Source organism: Myxine glutinosa, chromosome 3, assembly GCF_964187855.1.
Source record: "Myxine glutinosa chromosome 3, kmMyxGlut1.1, whole genome shotgun sequence".
Classification (NCBI taxonomy): Eukaryota; Metazoa; Chordata; class Myxini; order Myxiniformes; family Myxinidae; genus Myxine; species Myxine glutinosa.
The window spans coordinates 5560713-5587943 of NC_136263.1; the positions used below are offsets into that span (position 1 = coordinate 5560713).

At 48.6% G+C, this 27231-nt stretch overlaps 1 protein-coding gene across 1 annotated transcript in view; it reads right to left on the reverse strand.

The window, feature by feature from the left end:
• LOC144891269 (uncharacterized) overlaps positions 1–27231 on the reverse strand; it is a 236579-nt gene that overhangs the window by 195306 nt on the left and 14042 nt on the right. The window contains exon 3 of the mRNA XM_078773709.1: positions 19836–19920. The gene's annotated coding sequence lies outside the window, so the exon portion shown is untranslated. The remainder of the gene's footprint in view (positions 1–19835; positions 19921–27231) is intronic.

Here is a 27231-nt window from a genome sequence, read left to right on the forward strand (position 1 = left end):
ATGAAAATAGCTGATGTCCTGAGTCGCAAATGCTTCGGAGACTAAACACCCTGCGGTTACCTGCAAGGTGTGGCTATCCCTGGCAATACACGAAATATCTTATCATGGTGTCAGTTTCTGTTAGCACATGCAATAGGCTGCCCACGTCGGACAGGTACACAGTATGTGAGTACGTTATTGCTGTATAATTGCTGCTTTGTTTCTTGGACATGTACCACCTTCACAGGTTGAGCAGCGCAGACGGTGAGCAAGAAACAGGGAAGGTATAAAGTTGCGGATGGGAAGAGGGATTTATTCTGCTGGACTGACAGAATGGGGCTCCAGCTGCACCATCCGGTGCACCCCATACAGACAGCCCAACAACTGCCAGGGTAAGATAGGTACGTGCAGCACAAATACAGTCATTTAAATGTGCTGCGTAATTGGTCAGTGTTCACCTGGCATATCACTACACGTTGTCTTACATGTCCCAGATAAAGAGCCAATTAACATGAAATGCAGGAGGCACGATGCTGCTTGTGCTCTCTATAAAAATGATGGCTTCATTTTTATTCCTGGGTCATTCTGATTGGCTACAGCTTCAATCACATGACGTCATCCATAGGTAACAAGACCGCCACGAGGTAGAGCACATACGTCCGCCACGCTGAACAGTTTACCTTTTGTATCCCACTCATAGGTTGGATCTGAATCCGTACCTGAACCAAAATCGAATCGGGTGGTTATTGTCACCCTTCCCAACTCATCCCGACCTAGTTTTGCCACAACTTTTTGAACCATCATGCTATATATCGTTTTTGGCCCCACCTTTCAATGGTGAAAAATCACTTGTAATTTAAAAAATTCTCGTATCCGGATCCGGATCTTCACCCAAATCTAATCCTTTCGTCCTGGTCACACACTCAACCTGTCAACCAAATTTAAGGCTGAATCTGTCCATAACTGTTTGAGTTTCACAGACTTTCTTCTTCTTTTTTTGTATACAAGATCGAGGCTCGTGAAAGAGCTAACATTAATCACACAAAAAGTCAAACCGACACATAAAACACAAAAAATAAGGGGAGCGGTAGACAAGATGGGGAGAGAGGGGGAAGGACACAAACACAACATTTGAGAGCAGGGACATCGAGAGAACTGTGGGAGGGAGAGGGCTTGGGGGAAGGGGGAAGGACACAAACAAAACATTTGAGAGCAGGGACATGAGAGAACTGTGGGAGGGAGAGGGCTTGGGGGGAGGTGGGAGAGGTATAAAACATATGGACACTGCAAGGACTTCCAGGAAAGAAGTTCGAATTTCAAAAAAGTGTATCTGGGGTGAATTAGCAGGGGTAGAAAAGATCAAGGTTTTGGATGGGGGAAGATAAGAGATGGTGGTGAACAGCTGTTTTAAAGACCTGCAGGGGGGAGTGGGATTGAAGGGAGTGGTGGAGTTTGTTCCAGAGGCGGGGAAAAAGGGGAATGAAAGAGTGAAGGTGAGCAGAGAGTCTAGATTTCGGCAGTTTAACCATCAGAGGGTTGCTGGCAGATCTTGTGCGACCTGTAGGAATATTTGGGGGACAGATCCCAGAGAGAGCTGGGGAGGCAAGGCCGGAGAGGAGTCGGTAGAAGACAGAAAGACCACCAACCTGCCTGCGGTGAGTGAGTGAAAGGCCCTCGGAGTTAGCTTCATCGCAGGAGTTATTGATGTTTGACTTCACAGACAAACAAACAAACAGACAGACAGGCGTAGATATTGTTGTTTTTGGGGTATGGATGAAATATCTTCATAAAGTTCAGAACATGTAGGTTTAGAATGCTCCATATGCCGCGAAGCCACCTCGATGTAAGTCAAGTTAGGCTGATTGTCGTATTATTAACTTAGGCCGATTGTCTGTAAGTTCGTATACTACGTATGTGTCTCCATATGAGGGGTGGAGCTATGCTAATTAGGTAGGGCTTCAGGATAAACCCCAGTGTGTATTTGCCCTGTATTTTTTTCCCTTCGTTGCTATTGAATCAAAAAGTGCCGCCACAATAGCTACAACAATCACACTGTAAATGGACTCATTCATTCACAACACCGCCAGGTCCTACAAACACGCCACATTTGCCGATCGGCAAGGGAACGACATCATCTGAACATTCCCGAACGGAGATTAGACTCCGCCCCCGACGAATCATAATGGGGAGGCCACGCCCCGGCCTTCATGATTGAGTGGCGCTCGGTGATTGGACAGGGAATGTGACGTCATCGTGGAGGGTTCGAGAGTGAAGGAAAAAAAGACGCGGTTGCACCATCTTGCTCTCTCTCCCTTTCTGGCTCTCGTCTTGAGTGGACGGCTACAAGCTGTTGTCTCGGGTGCGCTGGTGTGGAGACGAGTCGGACGGAGCTTTGGGACTTTTTCAGCATGTAAGGAGGACATGTTGGTTGACGGTGGTGTTCTGCGGAGAAGGAGGGAGTCGTGAGCACAACAAAGAGGGATCCAACCTACTTGCCTCACGCCGGCGGCTGGCTATGGGTGCGGTGCATTTCCGCGCCATCTTGTGCACTTCCCACGCGGTGACTCTGGCATGATGACCAGCGGGCCCTACCAGCCATTTGGGGATGCAAAGCTAAGTGCCGGCCGGCAATAAACTAAATAAAATATATTTTTACTTTTCTTTTGCCTGTGTTTGTAGATGAGTCTGATGGAGGATCCCTCATTTAGGAATTTTAGTTTTTACCTCACTTTTCATTGTTACTTGCATTTATTTTCATTAAATCATTATTTGTTGAATTTGAATTTTCTTGTCCTGGTTTGTTTCTGTGTCTGTGGGGAAGGGATAACCCCTGCGTGATCAGATAAGATGTAGCGGCTACCGCTGGGTTTTCACAATCGCCTTGCACCTATCAAGGACGCGGAGCGATCACCATGCCGGGCTCGTCCAGGACGCCCGGGCAGGCCCGCGCTCAACTTGCCAGGCCGCAGCCAGGATGCTGGGCCACGCCCCCTCTCGCCTTTCCTGGGCAAACGCTCCGGGATAATATGTATATATATTGCTGCCCGATAAACGGGCTTTTCAGAGTGCCTGAGTGTTTGGTTTGATTAAAGCAACTCGGATGAATTCCAGCTTTTTGTCGCGTCCATTCTTCCGATCGACGTGGGAGCCCCAGCTCCTTCATTGGTGACCTACCGACATGGACAAGGCAGTCGCCCTTAAACTGCCTACCTTCTGGGAGGCTCACGCGGCGGTTTGGTTCGCACAGGCGGATTCCCTGTTCGCCCTGCGAGGCATCACGGCCGACGACACCCGCTTCCACCATGTGGTAGCAGCGCTCGGTTCGGCCACCGCGGCCCGCGCCCTGAGCCTCCTCGAGAGCCCGCCAGCCGCTGACAAATACGGCGCGATTAAGAAGCTTCTCCTCGACGCTTTCGTCCTCCCATCGGCGGAACGCGCACGGCGCCTGCTCGACCTGCCCGAGCTCGGCGACACGCGCCCTTCCGAGCGAATGGACTACATGCTTTCACTGCTCGGCGAGCACTCTCCGGCATTCCTGTTGCGGGAGCTGTTCCTCCATCAGCTGCCTAACCCGGAACGCCTCGCCCTGGCAAGCACGACAATCACAGATCCCCGGGCCCTTGCCAGAGAAGCCGACAAGATCTCCGCCGCAGGACAGCGCATCGCAGCGGCGACATGGGACCCACCGCCGTCCGACGCAACACCCATGGCGCCCGAGCACCCGGCACGGTCGACGACCGAACTGCCGACGCAATTGGCGGCCGCTACACCGAGCCGACCACCTCCAGCACGACGACCGGGGCCTCCACCTGACCAAGCGTGGTGTTACTATCATGCCAGGTTCGGACAGAAGGCCCGGACATGCTGACCCCCGTGCACCTTCGGCAGGCCGGGAAACGGCCGGGCCGGCGTTCATTACCAGCCATGAGCGCCGGCCACACGGACAACTTACTGTTCATCACGGATAAAGCGTCCGGACGGCGCTTCCTGTGCGACACCGGCGCCCAACTGAGCATCATACCCGCCTCTGACCAGGACAGGCAATCCGCGGTTTGCGGCCCCTCCTTGGTTGCGGCCAACGGATCGACCATCCGCACCTTCGGCCCGCGCAACGTCACCCTCTGCTTCGGCGGCCAACGCTTTGCTTGGACGTTTGTAACCGCAAACGTGCCCATGGCTCTGCTAGGCGCCGACTTCCTCTGCGCACACGGACTGCTGGTGGACGTCCAACGGCGTCGTTTAATCAACGCCGAAACCTTCAGCTCCCTGGTATGCACATTGAGCAGCTCCGCGCCGACCGAGCTGGCATGCGCCGTCCCGGCAGTGAACGAGTTTGCTCGCCTGCTCACGGAGTTCCCGGCCCTCACGCGGCCGACGTTTTCGGCCGTCGCAGTACGGCATGGGATCGAGCACCACATACCAACCACGGGCCCGCCGGTCTATGCCAGGGCCCGCCGCCTCGACCCAGCCAAGCTCGCCGTGGCGAAGGCCGAATTCGACGCGTTGGAGCACCTCGGCATCGTGCGGCGCTCCGATAGCGCGTGGGCCTCGCCACTGCACATCGTGCCAAAGCCGGGGGATGGATGGCGCCTGTGTGGCGACTACCGCCGTCTCAATGACGCTACCACCCCCGACAGGTACCCGATCCCGCATATCCAAGACTTCTCCGCCCATCTGGCGGGAAGGGTCATTTTTTCGAAAATTGATCTCATACGGGGATATCACCAGGTACCTGTCAGGGCGGCCGACGTCCCTAAAACGGCAGTCATCACGCCGTTCGGCTTATTCGAATTCTTGCGGATGCCGTTTGGTCTCAAGAACGCGGCTCAGGCGTTCCAGCTCTTGATGGACGGCGTGCTGCGTGACCTGCCGTTCCTTTTCGTTTACCTGGACGACATCCTCGTCGCCAGCACGTCCCGGGCCGAGCACCTCCTCCACCTCTGAACACTGTTCGGGCGCCTCAGCGAGCACGGCCTCATCGTCAACCCGGCCAAATGCCACTTCGGCACGACGGCCGTTGATTTTTTGGGCCACCACATCACCAAGAACGGGGCCGTGCCGCTGCCAACCAAGGTCGAGGCCATCACCACGTTCCCGCGTCCCCGCACCATAAAGGCCCTGCAGGAATTCCTGGGAATGGTGAATTTTTATCACCGCTTTGTGCCCCGCGCTGCTCAACTCATGCGGCCCCTCTACGAAGCCCTCCGGGGCAAGCCGGCCAAGCACGACATCGCCTGGTCCGCAGCAATGGATGCGGCCTTCCAAAGCTCAAAGCGGGCCCTCGCCGACGCAACACTGCTCGCTCACCCGGTGCTCAACGCTCCCATCGCCCTCACCACGGATGCCTCCGACTACGCGGTGGGCGCCGTACATGAGCAATGGGTGAACGGGGTTTGGCAGCCACTCGCTTTTTTCAGCCGGCAGCTCCGGCCGAACGAGCTCAAATACAGCACGTTTGACCGGGAGCTCCTCGGTCTACACCTGGCCGTCCGCCATTTCCGCCACCTCTTGGAGGGCCGACCTTTCACGGCGTTCGTCGACCACAAGCCGTTGGTTTACGCCATGGCCAAGGTCACGGAGCCGTGGTCGGCCCGCCAACAGCGCCACCTCTCCGCCGTGTCGGAGTTTACCACGGACATCCGGCACGTCGCCGGCAAAAACAACGCCGTGGCCGACTGTCTTTCCCGGGCCAGCGCGAACGCGGTCCACCTGGGCGTGGACTTTGCGCTTATGGCGGCGGACCAAACCACCGACACCACGGTGCAAGCCCTCCGGGCAGCGGACACGGGCCTCCGCCTGGCCGACATCCCCTTCGCGGACACTGTCCTGCTCTGCGACGTCTCCCAAGGCCAGCCTCGCCCCATCGTGCCCGTCACCTGGCAACGCAGCATCTTCGCCTCCCTCCACGGCCTTTCCCACCCGGGCCGGAAAGCTTCCCAGAAGCTGGTGTCGGCGCGATTCGTCTGGCACGGCCTTCGTCGGGACGTCCGCGATTGGACCAGCACCTGCACGGCCTGCCAATGGGCCAAGGTCCACCGACACACCCAGGCCCCGCTGGCACCTTTCACCGTGCCCGAACGACGTTTCGACCATGTCAACGTGGATCTGGTGGGCCCCCTCCCCCCGTCACGGGGGTTCACACACCTGCTCACCATGGTGGACAGGACCACCAGGTGGCCGGAGGCCGTTCCCCTCGTCTCCACCACCACCGCCGACGTGGCGCAGGCTTTCATCGCCACCTGGGTCGCCCGCTTCAGCGCACCGGCGGACATCTCGTCAGACCGCGGACCACAGTTCACCTCCGAGCTGTGGGGCGCGGTCGCCCGCAACCTGGGGGTCAAGCTCCACCGTACTACGGCCTACCACCCCCAAGCAAACGGGTTGTGCGAGCGATTCCACCGCTCCATGAAGGCCGCGCTCATGGCCGGCCTTCAAGACGGCGGTTGGGCCGACCGGCTGCCGTGGGTCCTTTTGGGCCTCCGCACGGCCCCCAAGGAGGACCTCCAGGCATCCACCACCGAGCTTGTCTATGGCCAGGCGCTACGCGTCCCGGGCGAATTCGTGCCCGACGCTACCAGTGCCTGGTCCGCAGCTCACCAGCGCTCGGACCTCCAGGAGGCCGCCCGACGGTTTGCCCCCGTGCCAACATCCCACCATGGTGACCCCCAGTCCTACGTCCCCCCAGCACTTCGCACAGCGGAGTATGTTTTTGTGCGTCACGACGCACATCGGGGGCCACTCCGGCCGCCGTACGACGGGCCCTTCCGGGTGCTGCGACGGGACGACAAGTCGTTCGTCATCGACATCGGCGGCAGGTCGGACCGGATTGCGGTGGACCGCCTCAAGCCGGCGCACGTGGACGTCGACCACCCACCACGGGTGGCCCTTCCGCCGCGGCGAGGCCGCCCCCCGTCCACGGTGCCCCCCACTCGACCGCCCACCACCACACCGGACCCCCTCCCACGACCCGCCAGGGGTCGCTTCGGCCGGGTCATCAGGACCCCCCTCAAATTGACCCTGCCGGTGCAAGTTGATTCTGGGGGGACGTGTGTAGCGGCTACTGCTGGGTTTTCACAATCGCCTTGCACCTATCAAGGACGCGGAGCGATCACCATGCCCGGCTCGTCCAGGACGCCCGGGCAGGCTCGCCCTCAACTTGCCAGGCCGCAGCCAGGACGCTGGGCCACGCCCCCTCTCGCCTTTCCTGGGCAAACGCTCCGGGATAATATGTATTTATATTGCTGCGCGATAAACGGGCTTTTCAGAGTGCCTGAGTGTTTGGTTTGATTAAAGCAACTCGGAAGAATTCCAGCTTTTTGTCGCGTCCATTCTTCCGATCGACGTGGGAGCCCCAGCTCCTTCAAAGACCTCGAACCTTCCCGCGTGTGTCACTACCACCAAATTGGGTATACACCACGGAGATAAAGCTCGTTTTGGCCATTCGTCCTCTTGGGGTCTTAACCCTGGGGACACGACAATATGTAGTCCCTGTGAATCTGTCTGAGAGAAATGTCAGACTTTCGGTGGTGAGGGAGCTCTCTCAAAATAGCCAGAGAGATGTTGTCTTTCGCAAGCATGTGGTCAGATGAACCAATTGAAGTACAGGAAGAGCAGGAGACATTTGCGGGGAAAGTTAGTCATCACCAAGTCCAGAAGGGAGGATTTGCCATTTAGAGAAATCCGGGTGGGAAAGTTCACAGATTGAGTCAGCCAATGGAGTCACAGAAGTTGAAGAGGTACCATCACCCAGCCAAGTTGCATGGTGACAATTAAAATCGCTACATATAAGGAAGAGAGAGTTGGGATGAGTGGTTAAAAGTTTTTCCATGGTGTCTGAGAGAGAGATGTGGATGGAGTCATCACTGTTAGGAGGACGGTTAAAACACAGAGAAACAAGAGGTTGGTGATCGGAGGGGGGGTCACAGCTGAAGGTACTCTGGGGGTTGGGAGGTGTAACGTCAGTACAAGGGTATTGAGAAATGGAGTTATTGATGTAAAGTGAAACGCCGACACCTGGGCGTGGTTCAGGCCTATCAAATAGGGAGACAATAACTGGGCAGAGACACCCAGGAGTTGGAGATGTCCTGTGGGAGGAAGGATTCTGCTAAAACAGATGATTTCTGGTTTATCGGTAGCGGCCTAGTTGGAAGATCCATCAGGTTAGAGCAGAGACCTCAGATGTTTGAGGTCCACACAGTTAGAGATAGGGGGAGAGGCTTTGATAGGGTGCAGGAAGGTGGTGGAGGCTTTGCGAGGGTGAGGTGAAGCTTTGGGGGTGAGGTAGGGGGTGGTACAAGGATGTAGGGTACAGGGGAAGGTTTGAGTGTGTGTGGTGCGGGGAATATTTGAGTGTTGCTTTGGTCTCTTCTTTTCCCATGTTTTCAACTCTTATCACAAATCATCTGGCATTCTGTTAACCAGGTTCAGCTTTGCTAAGTGGGTTTTTGGTTTTTTACCTTTATTGCATATTATTTAGATACGCTTTCAAGTTTATATCTGGTCGGGGTGTTTTAAAATTTTTGAACTTTCTCGATTTGGCTCAGTTTTGCCACAAAGAGTTCATGATAGGGCCCAAGGTCTGCGCCTGGTGGTGTGATGGAACATTTCACAGCACTTCTGCATTTTCACAGTACTTCTCCATCTTCAAACAGCACTTCTCTACTTCCGTTTCACAGCACTTCTCCATTTCACAGCACTTCTCCACTTTCATTTCACAGCACTTCTCCATATTCACAGTACTTCTCCATTTTCACAGTACGTTTCCATTTTCACAGCACTTCTCCATCTTCACAGCACTTCTCCATCTTCACAGCACTTCTCCATCTACACAGCACTTCTCCATCGTCACAGCACTTCTCCATCATCACAGCACTTCTCCACTTTCATTTCACAGCACTTCTCCATATTCACAGTACTTCTCCATTTTCACAGTACGTTTCCATTTTCACAGCACTTCTCCGTCTTCACAGCACTTCTCCATCTTCACAGCACTTCTCCATATACACAGCACTTCTCCATCGTCACAGCAATTCTCCATTTGCACAGCAATTCTCCATTTTCACAGCACTTCTCCACTTTCACAGCACTTCTCCACCTTCACAGCACTTCTCCACCTTCACAGCACTTCTCCACCTTCACAGCACTTCTCCACCTTCACAGCACTTCTCCACCTTCACAGCACTTCTCCACCTTCACAGCACGTCTCCATCTTCACAGCACTTCTCCATCTTCACAGCACTTCTCCATATACACAGCACTTCTCCATCGTCACAGCAATTCTCCATTTGCACAGCAATTCTCCATTTTCACAGCACTTCTCCACTTTCACAGCACTTCTCCACCTTCACAGCACTTCTCCACCTTCACAGCACTTCTCCACCTTCACAGCACTTCTCCACCTTCACAGCACTTCTCCACCTTCACAGCACTTCTCCACCTTCACAGCACGTCTCCATCTTCACAGCACTTCTCCATCTTCACAGCACTTCTCCATCTATACAGCACTTCTCCAACTTCACAGCACTTCTCCATTTTCACAGCACTTCTCCATCTATACAGCATTTCTCCAACTTCACAGAAATACTCCATCTTCACAGCACTTCTCTACCTTGACAGCACTTCTCCACCTTCACAGCACGTCTCCATCTTCACAGCACTTCTCCATCTTCACAGCACTTCTCTACCTTGACAGCACTTCTCCACCTTCACAGCACGTCTCCATCTTCACAGCACTTCTCCACCTTCACAGCACTTCTCCACCTTCACAGCACTTCTCCACCTTCACAGCACTTCTCCATTTTCACAGCACTTCTCCATCTATACAGCACTTCTCCATCTATACAGCACTTCTCCAACTATACAGCACTTCTCCAACTTCACAGCACTTCTCCATTTTCACAGAAATACTCTACCTTCACAGCACTTCTCCATTTTCACAGCACTTCTCCACCTTCACAGCACTTCTCCACTTTCACAGCACTTCTCCACCTTCACAGCACTTCTCCATCTATACAGCACTTCTCCACTTTCATTTCACAGCACTTCTCCATATTCACAGTACTTCTCCATTTTCACAGTACGTTTCCATTTTCACAGCACTTCTCCATTTTCACAGCACTTCTCCATCTATACAGCACTTCTCCACCTTCACAGCACTTCTCCACCTTCACAGCACTTCTCCAACTTCACAGCACTTCTCCATTTTCACAGCACTTCTCCATTTTCACAGCACTTCTCCATCTATACAGCACTTCTCCATCTTCACAGCACTTCTCCATCTTCACAGCACTTCTCCATCTTCACAGCAATTCTCCATATACACAGCACTTCTCCATCGTCACAGCAATTCTCCATTTGCACAGCAATTCTCCATTTTCACAGCACGTTTCCATTTTCGCAGCACTTCTCCATCTTCACAGCACGTATCCATTTTTACAGCATTTCTCCATCTTCACAGCACTTCTCCATATTCACAGCACTTCTCCATCTTCACAGCAATACTCCATCTTCACAGAAATACTCTCCCTTCAAAGCACTTCTCCACCTTCACAGCACTTCTCCACTTTCACAGCACTTCTCCATCTTCACAGCAATACTCCATCTTCACAGAAATACTCTACCTTCACAGCACTTCTCCACTTTCACAGCACTTCTCCACCTTCACAGCACTTCTCCACCTTCACAGCACTTCTCCACCTTCACAGCACTTCTCCACCTTCACAGCACTTCTCCACCTTCACAGCACTTCTCCACCTTCACAGCACGTCTCCATCTTCACAGCACTTCTCCATCTTCACAGCACTTCTCCATCTATACAGCACTTCTCCAACTTCACAGCACTTCTCCATTTTCACAGCACTTCTCCATCTATACAGCATTTCTCCAACTTCACAGAAATACTCCATCTTCACAGCACTTCTCTACCTTGACAGCACTTCTCCACCTTCACAGCACGTCTCCATCTTCACAGCACTTCTCCAACTTCACAGCACTTCTCCATTTTCACAGCACTTCTCCATCTATACAGCATTTCTCCAACTTCACAGAAATACTCCATCTTCACAGCACTTCTCTACCTTGACAGCACTTCTCCACCTTCACAGCACGTCTCCATCTTCACAGCACTTCTCCATCTTCACAGCACTTCTCTACCTTGACAGCACTTCTCCACCTTCACAGCACGTCTCCATCTTCACAGCACTTCTCCATCTTCACAGCACTTCTCCATCTTACCGAAGAGGAGGTGGATACTTTGGGTCTTGGGAGGACTCCATTCCACCTTCTGAAACCCGCAAATGGAGACAACAACCAACGACATGCACTACATAAATACACACACACACACACACACACACACACACACACACACACACACACACACACACACACACACACACACACACACACACACACACACACACACACACACACACACTTTTCCATGTACGTCATTAACTGGAAAGTTAAAATACTCCAAAACCATTACTTTTCCACATTCCTTTCTCTTTTCGCTCAAAGTTTCCTTCCCTAACTCTTCCCTCACTCCAGGAAGCCCTTTAGCAGCATCTTACGAATACCAGAGCATCTCCAATTACCTCGATTCACACAGACTCCTGCACCCAGTTCACTGTCTAATATCTTCCATTTATAATGATACAATAACATGTTTTACACATGTTACCCGGTACCCTCGGGTATACAAATTACTACGGGTTCTCACTGGAATAATTTCGCTGTCGAGTCGCAAAATTGAATTTTTGGAATTTTAATCAACACTTCGCAAAACAAAGTCGCACTGTGGTAACTTTACAACGAAAAATCGTTGAGAAATAAGCATCTTTTGCACTTAGCTAATACAATGAATCAAACTCCAACATCATGGCAGGAAGACGCCAGAACAACAAGGAATATTAACAGCTTTGACTTACCGCACTCCAAATTATAGTCAGGAAAACTGTTGGGGAAATTACCAAAGTTCAAAGTGCCACAACTTTGTCAAAAATGATCGAAACGTCGTGAAGTTCGAACTTGATCTGTAACTTATCATGAGGAAACCATGTGCCAAGTATGAAATCATTAGCGTTAAGGGTTTAGAAAAAAAAGTCCGGAAAGCTGTTCTTTGCGTGATGGACTGACAGGCTGACAGACTGACAGATGGAGGGACGGAGTGCAAACCTATAGTCCCCTCCGGTGTACACCAGTAGGGGACTAACAAGCATTCTGAGTATTGCGCTGCAATACATGTCCTCTACCGGCAGTCTGTCGTCCGGAAAACTGTTGGGGAAATTACCAAAGTTCAAAGCGCCATAACTTTGTCAAAAATGATCGAAACGTCGTGAAGTTCGAACTTGATCTGTAACTTATCATGAGGAAACCATGTGCCAATTATGAAATCATTAGCATTAAGAGTTTCGAAAAAAAAGTCCGGAAAGCTGTTATTTGCGTGACGGACTGACAGACGGACAGATTGACAGACGGACAGACTGACAGACGGAGTGCAAACCTATAGTCCCCTCCGGTGTACACCGGTAGGGGATTAATAAAGCCAAAAATGGCGAGTTGCCTGAAACAAAAAGAAAGGAGGGACACAATCCCCGAATCAAAACCATTCTCCCGGCCTGCACACCAAGCCGGTACAGGAGCAGCAAACTTTGATGTACTTACAAAAATACGTGTCGTATCTCGTCCAAAATCAGCGCAGTTTTCCTCCAGAGACCACCACCGGAAACATTTTAACAAGTGCTCAACTCACGGATTCAAAACCACCAGAGCATTACGTGCAGCATTTTGCCACAAAAACACGACAACATTCCTACATTACACTCCGTCATGTCTTTCAATGAAAAATGTGTCTATTTACCGTTGGTCTAGCCTCACATGCGCCCACGTATACAAGCTTCACGAACAATGGCCGACGCTCTTCCCTCTCGAACATGAAGCCCTCACAATCCCACGCGACTCACGTACTTCCGCTGCCAAACCCCGTGGCCCATTAACTCCCACGGGATTACACTATCTACAAGTATAAAATAATCGGTGCTTTAACACCACCTGGTTACACACACACATTGTTACACCTTCTCACATCACTTTGCTCACAACTGCACATCTTGGATCCTCCTCACCTCCCAATTGCCCTGACGATTAAACTAAGTTTTACTTACTATGACTACATCACTATCCTCATTACTTACTATTGTTTGGAGCTCCTAAATCATTTTATTTTAATTCCTGGCAATAGTGTAAAATCACTATAATACTCTGCTCCAGTGACTCTGGCGTTTGTCAGTTCATGGGTGTGGCCTCCTGCATTGAGGGTGTGGCTTCCCCCATTGAGGGTGGGGCTACACCAGTTCTGGGCGGGGCTTCAAAAACAAATCTCCACCATTTTGTTTGCTCCGAATAGCTCTGAGGCTTTTGTTGTTAGGCTCGTGCTTTCCGACTCGCTCATGGTTTTATCTAAACTCTAATTCGATATCTGATTTCATTTTCCATAGTCGCCAGAATGGTTTTAGATTCAGTTTTTTAAAAACGGGAAGAAAATTGTACGAGTTACCATTTATAGAACAAAATGCATTTTAAATGAAATTAAGGCCTATAATATAAAGTCCATTCCGACTCCCTCACGGCTTTATCTCGACTCAAATTCACTATCTGATTTCATTTTTAGTAGTCACTAGGATGGTTTAATTATCGGTTTCAGCATAAGTTGAGAAAAATCGGTGAAATGTATTCTAATAGTCGTTTTGAATATGTCTCGTTGGACAAGATGTGGGGATGGGGAGAGGAGGGATGGAGTGGGGGTAGAGTGGATGGAGGAGGTGGAGAGGAGGGACGGTACAGTTAATTGCAGGGAAATTAGTTATTTATATTATTACTTAGTAAAAGTACAGTGACTGAAAACTGAAGTTAGGGATCAAACCGTAGCGTAATTATATTTTTCATATTCCCGGGGTGTATATAATAATTCATAATAATAATAATAATAATAATAATTCATTTATTTTGTATAGCGCTTTTCCAGAAGCCCAAAGGCGCTTTGACAGAGTGGAAAACATAATGCATAACAATACATGAAAACAACAATTGCAAAAAGACAAGAATCAAGAAAACAAACAGCAGCGATATACGGCATATATATAAGACAAGAATCAAAAAGACAAGACAAGAATCAATAGGGAAATATTTAAAGCAAAAGGAGGGAGAAGGAGAAGAGATAGTCAGGGGTTAAATGCTGTGGGTTGAATGTTGAATGCAGCGTTGAACAGGTGGGTCTTTAGTGATGTTTTGAATGTGGTGAGTGAGGAGGAGTCTCTGATGGTGTGAGGTAGTGAGTTCCAGAGGGTGGGAGCAGCGATGGAGAAGGCCCTGTCCCCCCAGGATCTGAATTTGGTCCGGATGGAGGGGGTCAGGAGGTTGGTACCAGCAGAGCGGAGGTTGCGGGTGGGAGTGTGTCTGGAGAGGAGGTCAGCCAGGTAGGATGGGGCCAGGTTATGGAGGGCTTTGTATGTCAAGAGGAGGATTTTGTACTGGATTCTCTGGGGGATGGGGAGCCAGTGAAGCTTGTAAAGGACGGGGGTGATGTGGTCACGGGTCCGGGAATGAGTGAGTAGACGGGCAGCGGAGTTCTGAATGTATTGGAGTTTATTGGTGATTTTTGAGGGTGAACCATAGAGGAGGCTATTGCAGTAGTCCAGACGGGAGGTGATGAAGGCGTGGATGAGGGTTTCTGCAGCCGTGGAGGAGAGGGATGAGCGGAGACGGGCAATGTTTTTCAGGTGAAAGAAGGCTGACTTTGTGATCTGTTTAGTGTATTTGTCGAAGGAAAGGGTTTGGTCAAAGATGACGCCAAGATTCCGGATGTGAGGGGAGGTGGATACTGGGATACCGTCGATGTTGAGGGCAAAGTTATGGGTGGATTTTGTGAGCGTTTTTGGGCCAATGATGATTATTTCAGATTTATCACAGTTAAGCTTGAGGAAGTTGATTTGAAGCCAGGATTTTATTTCAGTGATGCAGTTTGTCAGGATAGAGTGGGTGTCGGTGGAGACGGACTTGGTGGAGATGAAAAGCTGGATGTCATCGGCGAAGCAGTGGAATTGGAGACCATGACGGCGGATTAAGTGACCGAGCGGGGACAGGTAAAGGATGAAGAGGAGGGGGCCAAGAACTGAACCTTGGGGGACACCTTGGGGGAGGGGAGCAGTGGGGGATTTGCAGTTATTGATGGAGATGAACTGGCATCTGTCAGAGAGGTATGATTTAATCCAAGAGAGGGCAGTGCCGGTGACGTTAAAGGTGGATTCAAGTCGGGTGAGGAGGATAGTGTGATCGATGGTGTCAAAGGCAGCGCTGAGGTCGAGGAGGACGAGAATGTTGAGGTTGCCAGCGTCAGAGGAGAGGAGAAGGTCGTTGGTGATTTTGAGGAGAGCAGTTTCAGTACTGTGGTTGGAGCGGAATCCGGATTGGAATGTTTCATACAAGTTATTGGCAGAGAGATGATGTTTGAGTTGAGTGGCTACAGCGCGTTCCAAAACTTTTGACAGAAAGGGTAGGTTGGAGATGGGTCTGAAGTTGTTTAGGGTGTCAGGGTTTAGACCAGGTTTTTTTAGAATGGGGGTAACAGCAGCAATTTTGAGGGAAGGTGGGACGATGCCTGTAGACAGGGAGGAGTTTATTGTTGCAATGATAAGTGGAGAGAGAGCAGGGAGGGAGGCTTTGACAAAGCTGGAGGGGATGGGGTCAAGAGTGCAGGTGGCAGTTTTCATTCCTATGAGGAGTTCAGAGAGGTCAGTAGGAGAGATTGGGGAGAACCGAGACAGGGGATGGCAGGACAAGGGGGGGCAGGTGGTTGGAGGGGGAGCGGGTGCGGCGGTGGTCAAGCTGTTGTAGATGTTGTCAATTTTGCGTTGGAAGAAAGAGAGGAAGGCAGTTTGTTTAAGGCAAGTTTACTCTTTTCCAACTATGTGATTAAGAAATACTTTGAAAAAACTTTGTTCCTATTGAATTGTACAAGTGGACTAATTACAGAATACAATATTTATTAACTTTTGGTTTTAATCTATTTTTTTATTTGTAAAGCAAAGTGTATTCGATGTTTTCAAGTTTTAAAATGAACACCAGAAGTAAATCAGTAAAGGTGGGTTCTCCCCACTCCCTCCCCTCAAGTCAAGTCAATCAAGTCAAAGTAGAAGTGTCAATCTTTTCCCTACCCTCCTACCTCTCCCCTGTGTGCGATGCTCTCTGCCTCTCCCCAGTGTGCGATGCTCTCTCCCTCTCTCCTGTGTGTGATCCTCTCCCCTTCTCCCATTTGTGTGATCATCTCACCCTCTCCCCTGTGTGTGATCCTCTCCCCTGTGTGTGATCCTCTCCCCTATGTGTGATTGATCCTCTCCCCCTCTACCCTGTGTGTGATCCTCTCCCTCTCTCCCCTGTTTGTGATCCTCTCCCCTATGTGTGATTGATCCTCTCCCCCTCTCACCTGTGTGTGATCCTCTCCTCCTCTCCCCTGTTGGTGATCCTTTTCCACCCTCCCCTTTGTGTGATCCTCTACTCCTCTCCCCTGTGTGTGATCCTCCACCCCCTCTCCCATGGGTGTGATCCTTTCCCCCTCTCCCCTTTGTGTGATCCTTTTCCCTGTGTGTGATCCTCTCCCCCTCTCCTCTGTTTGTGATCCTCTTTCCCCTCTCCCCTGGGTGTGATCCTTTCACACTCTCCCCTTTGTGTGACCCTCTCCACTGTGTGTGATCCTCTTTCCCCTCTCCCCTTTGTGTGATCCTCTCCCCCTCTCCCCTGTGTGTGATCCTCTCCCCTGTGTGTGATCCTCTCCCCTATGTGTGATTGATCCTCTCCCCCTCTCACCTGTGTGTGATCCTCTCCTCCTCTCCCCTGTTGGTGATCCTTTTCCACCCTCCCCTTTGTGTGATCCTCTACTCCTCTCCCCTGTGTGTGATCCTCCACCCCCTCTCCCATGGGTGTGATCCTTTCCCCCTCTCCCCTTTGTGTGATCCTTTTCCCTGTGTGTGATCCTCTCCCCCTCTCCTCTGTTTGTGATCCTCTTTCCCCTCTCCCCTGGGTGTGATCCTTTCACACTCTCCCCTTTGTGTGACCCTCTCCACTGTGTGTGATCCTCTTTCCCCTCTCCCCTTTGTGTGATCCTCTCCCCCTCTCCACTGTGTGTGATCCTTTCCCCTTCTCCCCTTTGTGTGATCCTCTCTCCTGTGTGTGATCCTCTTTCCCCTCTCCCCTGGGTGTGATCCATTCCCACTCTCCCCTTAGTGTGATCCTCTCCCCTTTGTGTGATCCTCTCCCCTATGTGTGATCCTCTCCCCCTCTCCTCTGTGTGCAATCCTCTACCCCTCTCACCCGTGCACGATGCTCTCCCCAGTGTTTGATGTTTCGCTGTGCGCAGTGATGGGTTGGAGATGAGTGAGGGTGGAGAGGAATGAGGAGTCACATATTATGTGGAGTAAATAAATTGTGTAGATTACATCATTTCTTGATCTGATGAATTGGCAGTAACCATTTTGTAAAACTCCATGTGCAGCATCTCACCCAAGATGTCGAAATGTCAACATAATTAAAAGCCTGTGGGTTTCCCATGGGTGCCCCACGAGTAATATATTACTACATTTGTGGGAGTAGGTAATAAGTTGAAAAACTGTGAGCTTAAAATCGTTTACGTGTCACCACACGGGGTGGGGGTTGGGCGGTTATGTTAATTAGGTAGGGTCAAAGGCTAGCTTTCCCAGGTATGTGAATGCCTCCTATGATTTTCCCTATGTTCTTACAATTATAAAAAGCCAGCCTTAAAACCCCACAACTTTAACCAACAACAACAATAATCGACATAACTGCCAACAGAAACCCGAACATTCCCGAGCAGAGCCGAACGTTCTCGATAGACAAGTAAACCCCGCCCTACCAACCGACTAAGGAAAAGGGCCACGCCCCGAAATTCGACATTAGTCGATCCCGACCATGGGGCGATTCAGTGGAACTCGGTGATTGGTCGGGGTGACGTCAGAGCGAGAAGGTTAGACCAGGAGAAGAGGAAGAATCGCTGAGTCTCTCTCTCAGTCTGGCTTTCAGCTGGGGCGGTCGCTTCGTCTCATTTGCACTTGTGCAGAGAACTGTTCGGAGCTCAGAGACCCTTTGCAACGGTGGAGCCAGGGGTGTTGTTTGCCGGTGATGTTTTTCGGGGGAGAAGGAGCCACGTCACGTTTCACAGGGAGACAAAAGCGAAAGGGGACCGGCAGCACGAACCTCCTCACGTTCGTGGCGACGCGGAGAGCTACTTCGCGCCATCTTGTGCATTTCCTGCGTGAGCTGCTTCAGGCCGCTTTGTGCTGCGACCTCACTCGAAGAGTCCTCATGGAGACCAAAGTGCCGGCATAAAGGGGGGATTTTATTTTATCTCTCCCTTTGTCTGTTCCATATGAAAAAGAGCAGAGATTGCAAACCCTTGCCAGGATGTATTTTCAGTGGTTTTTAAAGCTTTTATGTTAAAACAAATATAGCGGCTGAACCACGTGACCAATGACGTCATCATTATTGTTTTTATCCACCAATTTATGCCTACATAATGCTTAAGAAATTTCATCTTGATCAGATGAAATTTTGTACTTGTCGAATTATGACGTCATGATGGAGGCACCTATGACATCATCATTAACATATTTTATTCCCCATGGAGCGTTTTTTACAGTGAGCCATGTCTCAATTTTTTCGAGTCAGCGCTTTCGGAGAAAAAAGGGGTGCAATTTCTTTTCTGTTTTTCCAAGATGGCGACCAAACCACGTGAGCTATGACGTCATAATTATCATTTTAAAAATCTACAGGTGGAGTTGCACATATGGTGAAAATTTCCTGTCGATTGGACCAACGGTTGTAGAGAAAATCATATTTATTCTGTGCGGACAAACAAACGGACAGACAGACAAACAGACAGACACACAGACAAACAGACTCAAATGCAATACCCTCTCCTCAGGCGAGGGTAATAAATGATGGTGGACGATACCAACACGTGACTAATGTTGCACAGTTCATTTTCACATGATAAAGCGTAAATGTGTAGCCTTTACTCCAATATAAAGCATTTATAACCTTTTTTTTTTTAAATCACCGTTTGAATAATAATTCTTTCCAATACTGTACAATGTACAATAAAAGGCTAAGTCTAATTATTTTGCATTTCCATTAAATGTTTTTTAATGCCTCCGCACCCGAAGGTGGCTGGAGTTATGTTTTCAGGTTGTCCATCCGTACTTCCGTCCGTCCGTACTAGCTAAAGCTCGTTTTTATCAGCAACCATATGTCCGATTGAGACGATACGTTCAGGATAGGAGCGACACCCATGTAGATTCCTTTTATGATAATTGTGACATCATAGGTCAGGTGGTATGGCAGCCATCTTGGATTAAACGTAAATAATTAAAATATATATTTTTCGGAAACCGCTGAATACAAAAATTTGAAACTTGCCACATTGTCAAGTTCTCTCAATGGGGGAACAAAAGCCTGATAATGACATCGGTGAAGTGGTATACCAGCCAAAAATGTTTTAATCAAATGCCTTATTCTAAAAATCTGAAATTGCATGCACATTATCGATGACCCATTTGTATTGAAATATTATATTTATGACATCATAGTCAAATGTGATTTATGACATCATACGTCAAATTTATGACATCTCCCAAACAACCAAAGTGATTGACTCAAAACTTTACGTGTGTCATCAACTAGGCATGGTGATTAAAAGTTGATCATTAAAATGTCATCGGTCACATGGTGTGGCAGTCATATTGGATTGAAGGAAAATATTAAATAATTATATCTCAGAAACCGCTTACCTTATGATGCGAAACTGTTGTAAAATCAGAGTCTCACAACCGCTTTCTCGATCCGAGTTTAATCTGAATCAATCTCAAACAGCATCTAAGGAAGAATACATAACGGCCATCATTCATATGCACTAATAGGCATCACAATACATATAATATCGAGTACAATCAAGCAAGCCTCATGCGAATATGATTTCCTTACCATCTTAAGTAGGCACGTAATTGTCACAGGTCTGCCCCTTGCATTCAGTGGACGTTTACTTATAAGAGCACTTCAGTGGGCAAGAGATGTTACTACACCTGGGATATAACTTAGGTTCCCTACATTTCACTGCAATCCTCCCAGAGAGCAAAAACTTTGCAAGCAAGCCATTTTAGCAGAATACACATAGTACTAGTCAGCAATGAATTAGAGCAGCATACAAAGAAAAACAAAGAACACCAATCAAGGAGTTACGACCAACAAAAACGCTACGGACGACGGCTTTCTCTCCCCGTACGGGTTCTATATACATCTGAGCTGTCAGCAGATTTACCCAGGTCTTCCTCAGTCGGTGCTCTAGTCAGTTCAGGCGACGGGGTCGGTACTACGGCTCCGTCCGGGATGGGCGACCTGGAAGGAGACGAAGTGCCGGCCGATGGAACCTCTGTACTGGACTTAGACTCGTTGGATTCTCCGTAAGGGGCGAGATGACGCACCGACACAGTTGTTTCATGGCCGTCCGGCATTCTGACGTGAGCATAATCAGGATTAGCCTGAATTATTTGTGTCTTGTCGACGAGCGGATCGTATTTGCTTGGACGCACGGCTCGTTTGAGATAGGCCAGCCCTCCATATGATCCCGTTAAATCTCTCAATTTTCCCATTTCCTTGTGGCCGATAAGGGGTAGTGCAGCTGGAAGCAATATTCCGATGCAACAGAAATGCCCTGACTTCCCGAGACATGAAGACAGCTCCCCTGTCAGTATGAATGAAAGAAACATCAGAAAGCAGAGCCTCAAGCAGCGAAGAACCGACCCGGAGGTCATGTCGTGACACGGAAACACGAACGGAAATCGGGAGTACTCATCGATGATTGAAGGAGATAACGGTACGAGCCGGATGCTGGCAATGGCCCTTTGAAGTCCATAGCTAATCTCTCCCACAGCCGGCTAGCTTAAATCAAAGCCCCCATTTCCGGTTTGTAGAAGCGCGGTTTCAGCTCCGCGCAAACAGGACATGCTCGACACAAACGACGAACATCCTCCATGGAATAGGGCTAGTTTCGGCTGCGCACGAAGTGCACCAATCGCGTCACACCTGGGTGGCATAGTGATTCATGAAGTTCGCGGAGATCCTCACCTGTGGTGATGCCCTTGCACACGGACCGAGACAACGCGTCCGCAGCTAAATTATCCCGCCCTGGGCGATAAGTGATCTTGAAGCAGTAGTCGGCCAATTCGATGCGCCAAGGGGTTATCTTTTCATTTTTAATGCGCTGTGCATGTCGCGTGTCATACATAAATGCAACGCTCTGTTGATCCGCAATTACGTCGACTTCTTGCCAAGCAGATATGGCCTCCAACATCTTATTACTTCTATCACGGCATAGGCGTCTTTCTCGACAGCAGAATATCGTCATTCACTATCAGATAGGGTGCGAGAGAAGAAGGTGACCGGTTGCCCCCCTTGGGTCAGGGTCGCCGCGATGGCACAGTCAGAAGAATATGATTCCAATACAAAGAGTATGTTCTCGTCCACCAAGGTCACAGCCGCGCTAGCTATGTCTACCTTCAGCCTTTGAAAGGCGGCCTTCGCTGCCTCGGTCATTGGGAATGTCTTGCAATCAACAAGTGGTCGGAGATTCTCGGAGTAACCTTGGACCCAGCGAGCATAATGTGCAAACAAGCCTAGAGCCCGTCTCAATGACGCACGGTGCCGCCATGTCTAGCAAGGGTCGCAGACGCTCTTTGTCGGGTGTTATCTTTCCTTGGGTCACCGTCTACCCGAAAAGATCAATGGTCCTCACGGAGTAGTGACATTTGTCCTCGTTGAAGGTTAAATTATATTGTCGCAGGACCTGTAAGAAGCGTCGCAGATTAGCGTCGAGGTCCGCTTTATCTCGTCCACACACTGTGAGATTATCAAGGTACACAAAGACATCCATTAATTGCTCCTTGGCAATTATGTCATCAATCGCCCTTTGAAAGCACGTAACGCCATTGGTTACGCCGAAGGGCAAATGCCTGAATTGATACAACCTTTGTCCTGACGTGAACCCCGTAAAGAGTTTATCTGCCTCGCGGAATGGTACCTGATGATATGCACTTCGTAAATCTAGCGTACTATAGACAGTGTATTGAGCAACCTGTCGGACAAGCGAGTCTAGCCTGGGAATTGAGTACGCGTCCAACTGCGTGAATCTATTTATAGTTTGTGAATGATCGATTACCATGCGCTTACGATGATTTGCGGTTTGAACCACCAATACTTGAGCCCGCCAGGGTGATCGGCTCGGTTTGATAATCTCCTCCTTCAAAAGCCGACTAGTTTCCTTGGCGATAAATTGTTCATCGGCCCAGGAGTGTCGTCTAGACTTGATCGCGACCGGCGTGCAGTCGGAGGTTAGGCTCGGGAATAGTGACAGCGGCTCTATAGACATTCCCGTCAAAGCACCAACAGAGAGAGAGTAGTGTCCCCATCAAACTTCATCTCTAGACGTCCATGCTGATGAAGAAAATCGTGTCCCAATAGTGCGTCGGCACATAGAGTAGACAAAATCATCAAACGGACATCCGGATACATCGTGCCATTAACCACTAATTTGACGCAGCATTCCCCTTTGGTGCACATCCAGAGAGACTGAGAAGCCATGAAAATTCTTCGCGAGGTCCCGAGTACTGGCCATCCATGCCATCGTACAAAGGCCATGTCAATGTAGCTCTCCGTCGACACAGTGTCCACAAGAGCTTTAGCAGACTGACCTTCGACCAGCACCGGTAGCACGGTGCTCTCCAAACTGCGCGGTCCGTACAATGCCGGGACTTCTATAGGCCCGGGTCGTGCCTCATGCGACATAGTGATCCCAGCCAGAGTCGACCGCCACCCTCTCAAGGCACGGCAAACATTCGCAAAATGCCCTTTCCGGGCACAGGTGTGGCAGGTCGCATCTCGTGCCAGGCAGGTCACCCGAGGGTGCCTCAGATTGCCACAAAAATACCACTTAGTATTGCCTCTGAAGGAGGTGGCCGCTGTCAGACTCGTACCTTCGCTCCGAGGTCTTCGGGCTGGCTCGGCTTCGTAGAGGTGTCGGCAACCTCTCGCTCCATGGTAGTGGAGAGCTCCAGACATTTCTCCCCAGCGAGTCCGGCAGTTACATAAGGTCGACCATATGACTCCGATTCAGCTTGTGCCAACTGTAGTACTCGCGCCTGATCATATGCGCCTTGTAGGGTCATGGTGGCGTTCTCAAGCAATCGCTGGCAGATAGAGCGCAAATGAAGCTCGGACACAAAGGAGTCCCACATAATTCCTTCATGTGCACATTCCTTTCCCAGCCGACGTAGTTCTTGAAGGAATTGCTCAAGCGATTCCGAGGGGTCTTGCCTTCGAGTAGTGAGCTTATATCGGGAATAGACCATGCTTCGAGGCTTGATGTAGATACTCCGAAGCGCCGCCACCGATGTCTCATAGGTGGGACAATGCGAGATGTCGTCATGGATGGTGTTAGTCACGTGACAGTTGAGAACAGAGAGTTTCTGCGCGTCCGCGATTTCAGCATACGTCTCCATGTAACTCTCGAGCACACATAACCAATGAGTCAGCTGGCTCACGGCATCATCGGTTTGAGGGTCCCCGCTGAATGTAGGTAGTTGCAGAAGTTTGTTCATCTCGAACGGTGACAGGAGATGATTCAGATTAAGTGTTGTAAAATCAGAATCTCACAACCGCTTTTCCGATCTGAGTTTAACCTGAATCAATCTCAAACAGCATCTAAGGAAGAATACATAACGGCCATCATTCATATGCACTAATTGGCATCACAATACATATAATATCGAGTACAATCAAGCAAGCCTCATGCGAATATGATTTCCGTACCATCCTAATTAGGCACGTAATTGTCACAGGTCTGCCCCTTGCATTCAGCGGACGTTTACTTATAAGAGCACTTCAGTGGGCAAGAGATGTTACTACACCTGGGTTATAAATTAGGTTCCCTACATTTCACTACAGTGTGACAGTCATATTGGGTTGAAGGAAAATATTAAATAATTATATCTCAGAAACCGCTTACCTTATGATGCAAAACTTTACAAATGCCATCTAACACCATTGCTGCATATAGTTTGAAAATTATGACGTCGTAGATCACGTGGTTTGGCAGCCATCTTGGACAGAATACCGAACCTTATCCGATCAACACGAAACTTCACAAATGTGATGCCCTACCCATACATATGCAGAATGTACATTTTGAGGTCATATGTCACGTGATTTGGCAGCCATATTAGTTTGAAGGCCGATATTTAAAAAACCTCCTCTCTGAAACAGCTTCACCGATCAATGTGAAACCTGTCCTGTCTGGTAAATTTGTGAAACTTGAGAACAGCTGAAGGGATTTAAATCAAACTTGTTTATTTTTAGGACAGTGAACGCGGGCATCTACCCATTGTCACGGGCATTGACTATGCGGGGGCATTTTGACGACGCAACCACATTGCTCTAGTTTAAAAGAATTTCCATTTTACCACCTTTGATACAACTGTGCTGCCATCGCGATTATTAACAACAAATATTTTATCATTTGGCTTCACCAATAAATTACAACGGCAAGGTAGAGGTAATGATTTTATTTAATTAGTGTTTGGTTGTTTTACCTCAAAAATATAAAAAAAAGACGAAAAGCAATTAATTCAAATCTTTTACCTGCAGATAAATACGGAGGTGTAATGGAATCCGTTATACTTGGGGAAAATATTCCCAAGATTGACATTCATTACCAAAAAAAATGTTATTACAAAACATTTATAGCAAAAATAAAAAGAAATAAAATAAATTTGAAGACAAAGTGCGAATTCGAGGAAAGCTTGTTACGAGCAATTAAGAATTAACTTCAGGTGTAGGTACATCAGGACGTGACAGCAGCGGGGAACGCGTTACACAATGGATGGTTCGCTTTCACCCCTCGAGCGAAGTTAACGTTAACCCGGTCTATTCTCTTTGGAATTCAAACACCGTTTGAAAGTTCTATTTTCTTGGTGGTATTCTGAATATCCCCTACTTTAAGAAAAGGGGAAAAAATTCGTTTTTTGACTTTGCTTGACCTGAATAGATGGATCAAACAAGTTGTGACAGCATAGTATGGATACATCCTCCGTCATAGTATACAGCATAGTATGGATACATCCTCCGTCATAATATACAGCATGTCCAGCATATTTCCCAAAGACAGCCAATCGGATAAGAGTATGGATACATCCTCCTTCATAGTATACAGCATAGTATGGATACATCCTCCGTCATAGTATACAGCATTGTATGAATACATCCTCCGTCATAGTATACAGCATAGTATGGATACATCCTCCATCATAGTATACAGCATAATATGGATACATCCTCCTTCATAGTATACAGCATAGTATGGATACATCCTCTGTCATAGTATACAGCATAGTATGGATACATCCTCCTTCATAGTATACAGCATAGTATGGATACATCCTCTGTCATAGTATACAGCATAGTATGGATACATCCTCCTTCATAGTATACAGCATAGTATGAATCCATCCTCCATCATAGTATACAGCATAGTATGGATACATCCTCCTTCATAGTATACAGCATAGTATGGATACATCCTCCTTCATAGTATACAGCATAGTATGGATACATCCTCCGTCATAGTATACAGCATAGTATGGATACATCCTCCTTCATAGTATACAGCATAATATGGATTCATCATCCATCGTAGTATACAGCATAGTATGGATACATCATCCGTTATAGTACACAGCATAGTATGGATACATCGTCCGTCATAGTATACAGTGTAGTATGGATACATCATCCGTTGTAGTATACAGCATAGTATGGATCCATCCTCTGTCATAGTATACTGCATAGTATGGATACATCATCCGTTGTAGTATACAGCATAGTATGGATACATCATCCATTGTAGTATACAGCATAGTCTGGATACATCATCTGTTGTAGTATACAGCATAGTATGGATACATCATCCGTTGTAGTATACAGCATAGTATGGATACATCATCCGTCGTAGTATACAGCATAGTATGGATACATCATCCGTTGTAGTATACAGCATAGTATGGATCCATCATCCGTCGTAGTATACTGCGTAGTATGGATACATCATCCGTTGTAATATACAGCAGAGTATGGATACATCATCCGTTGTAGTATACAGCATAGTATGGATCCATCATCCGTCGTAGTATACTGCGTAGTATGGATCCATCATCCGTCGTAGTATACAGCGTAGTATGGATTGCATAGTCCAGCAAACAGGAGAGAAGAGGAACAAAAGAGTTCATGTGTGCAGTAAGACTCAATTTCGGAAGTGTAACCGGAAGGAGTTACAGGAAGATCTGGTGTGACAGCAATAAGCCGTGGAGGGCCGGAGGGCTGAGAGAGCAGAGCTACCTTGACCAGAATACAGGTGGTAATGAACAACGGCCACCAAATTGTTTGTAATGTGAGAGCATCGGACCTTTTGCTTTGGCCTCGATACAGGAGATGCCAATAATGGTGAGAGTTTTTGATTTCACCAGTGGTAGGTGATGCGGATGATGGTGGCACCGGAACGCATTGGGGAGGGCAGTGCTCCATTGACCTACAGAAAAGGCCTTATCGACCGTGAGTTGTTCTGGCTAATGAAGGAATTACTTTGAACGACTGACGATGCACAGCACATCAGAGAGCGACATATTGCTTGCACTTTACACTTTTTATAAAATTTATACACAAACCATTTTTATTGAAACAGCAGTTTTCATCATCCTGGAACTTTTTTATGATTGAATGTAAAAATGTACTGAAAGTATTTAGTTCTTATTTGGAACAATGAAAAGTATTTCCTACATTTGCCTAAAATGGGACAAATAAATCACAAAATTCAATGAAAACCTCGAATCCACCTGTTTATGTAATGTATTGTCCCACAAGCTGAATGACCTTCACGCAGAAACACCTTCACTTGTGACATTTGTACCTAAACCAAAATAAAGGTTAATGTGGTAAAAGTGTTCTCGGGAAACAATAAAAAACTGAACATATTATTATTGAGGAGGGGGTTAAATTTCTTGCAATTCATTGCTGACATTCAGTACAGTTCAATGTGCTGCCCAAAAAACAACGGCGACCAGGTAACACAACATCTACTTATTA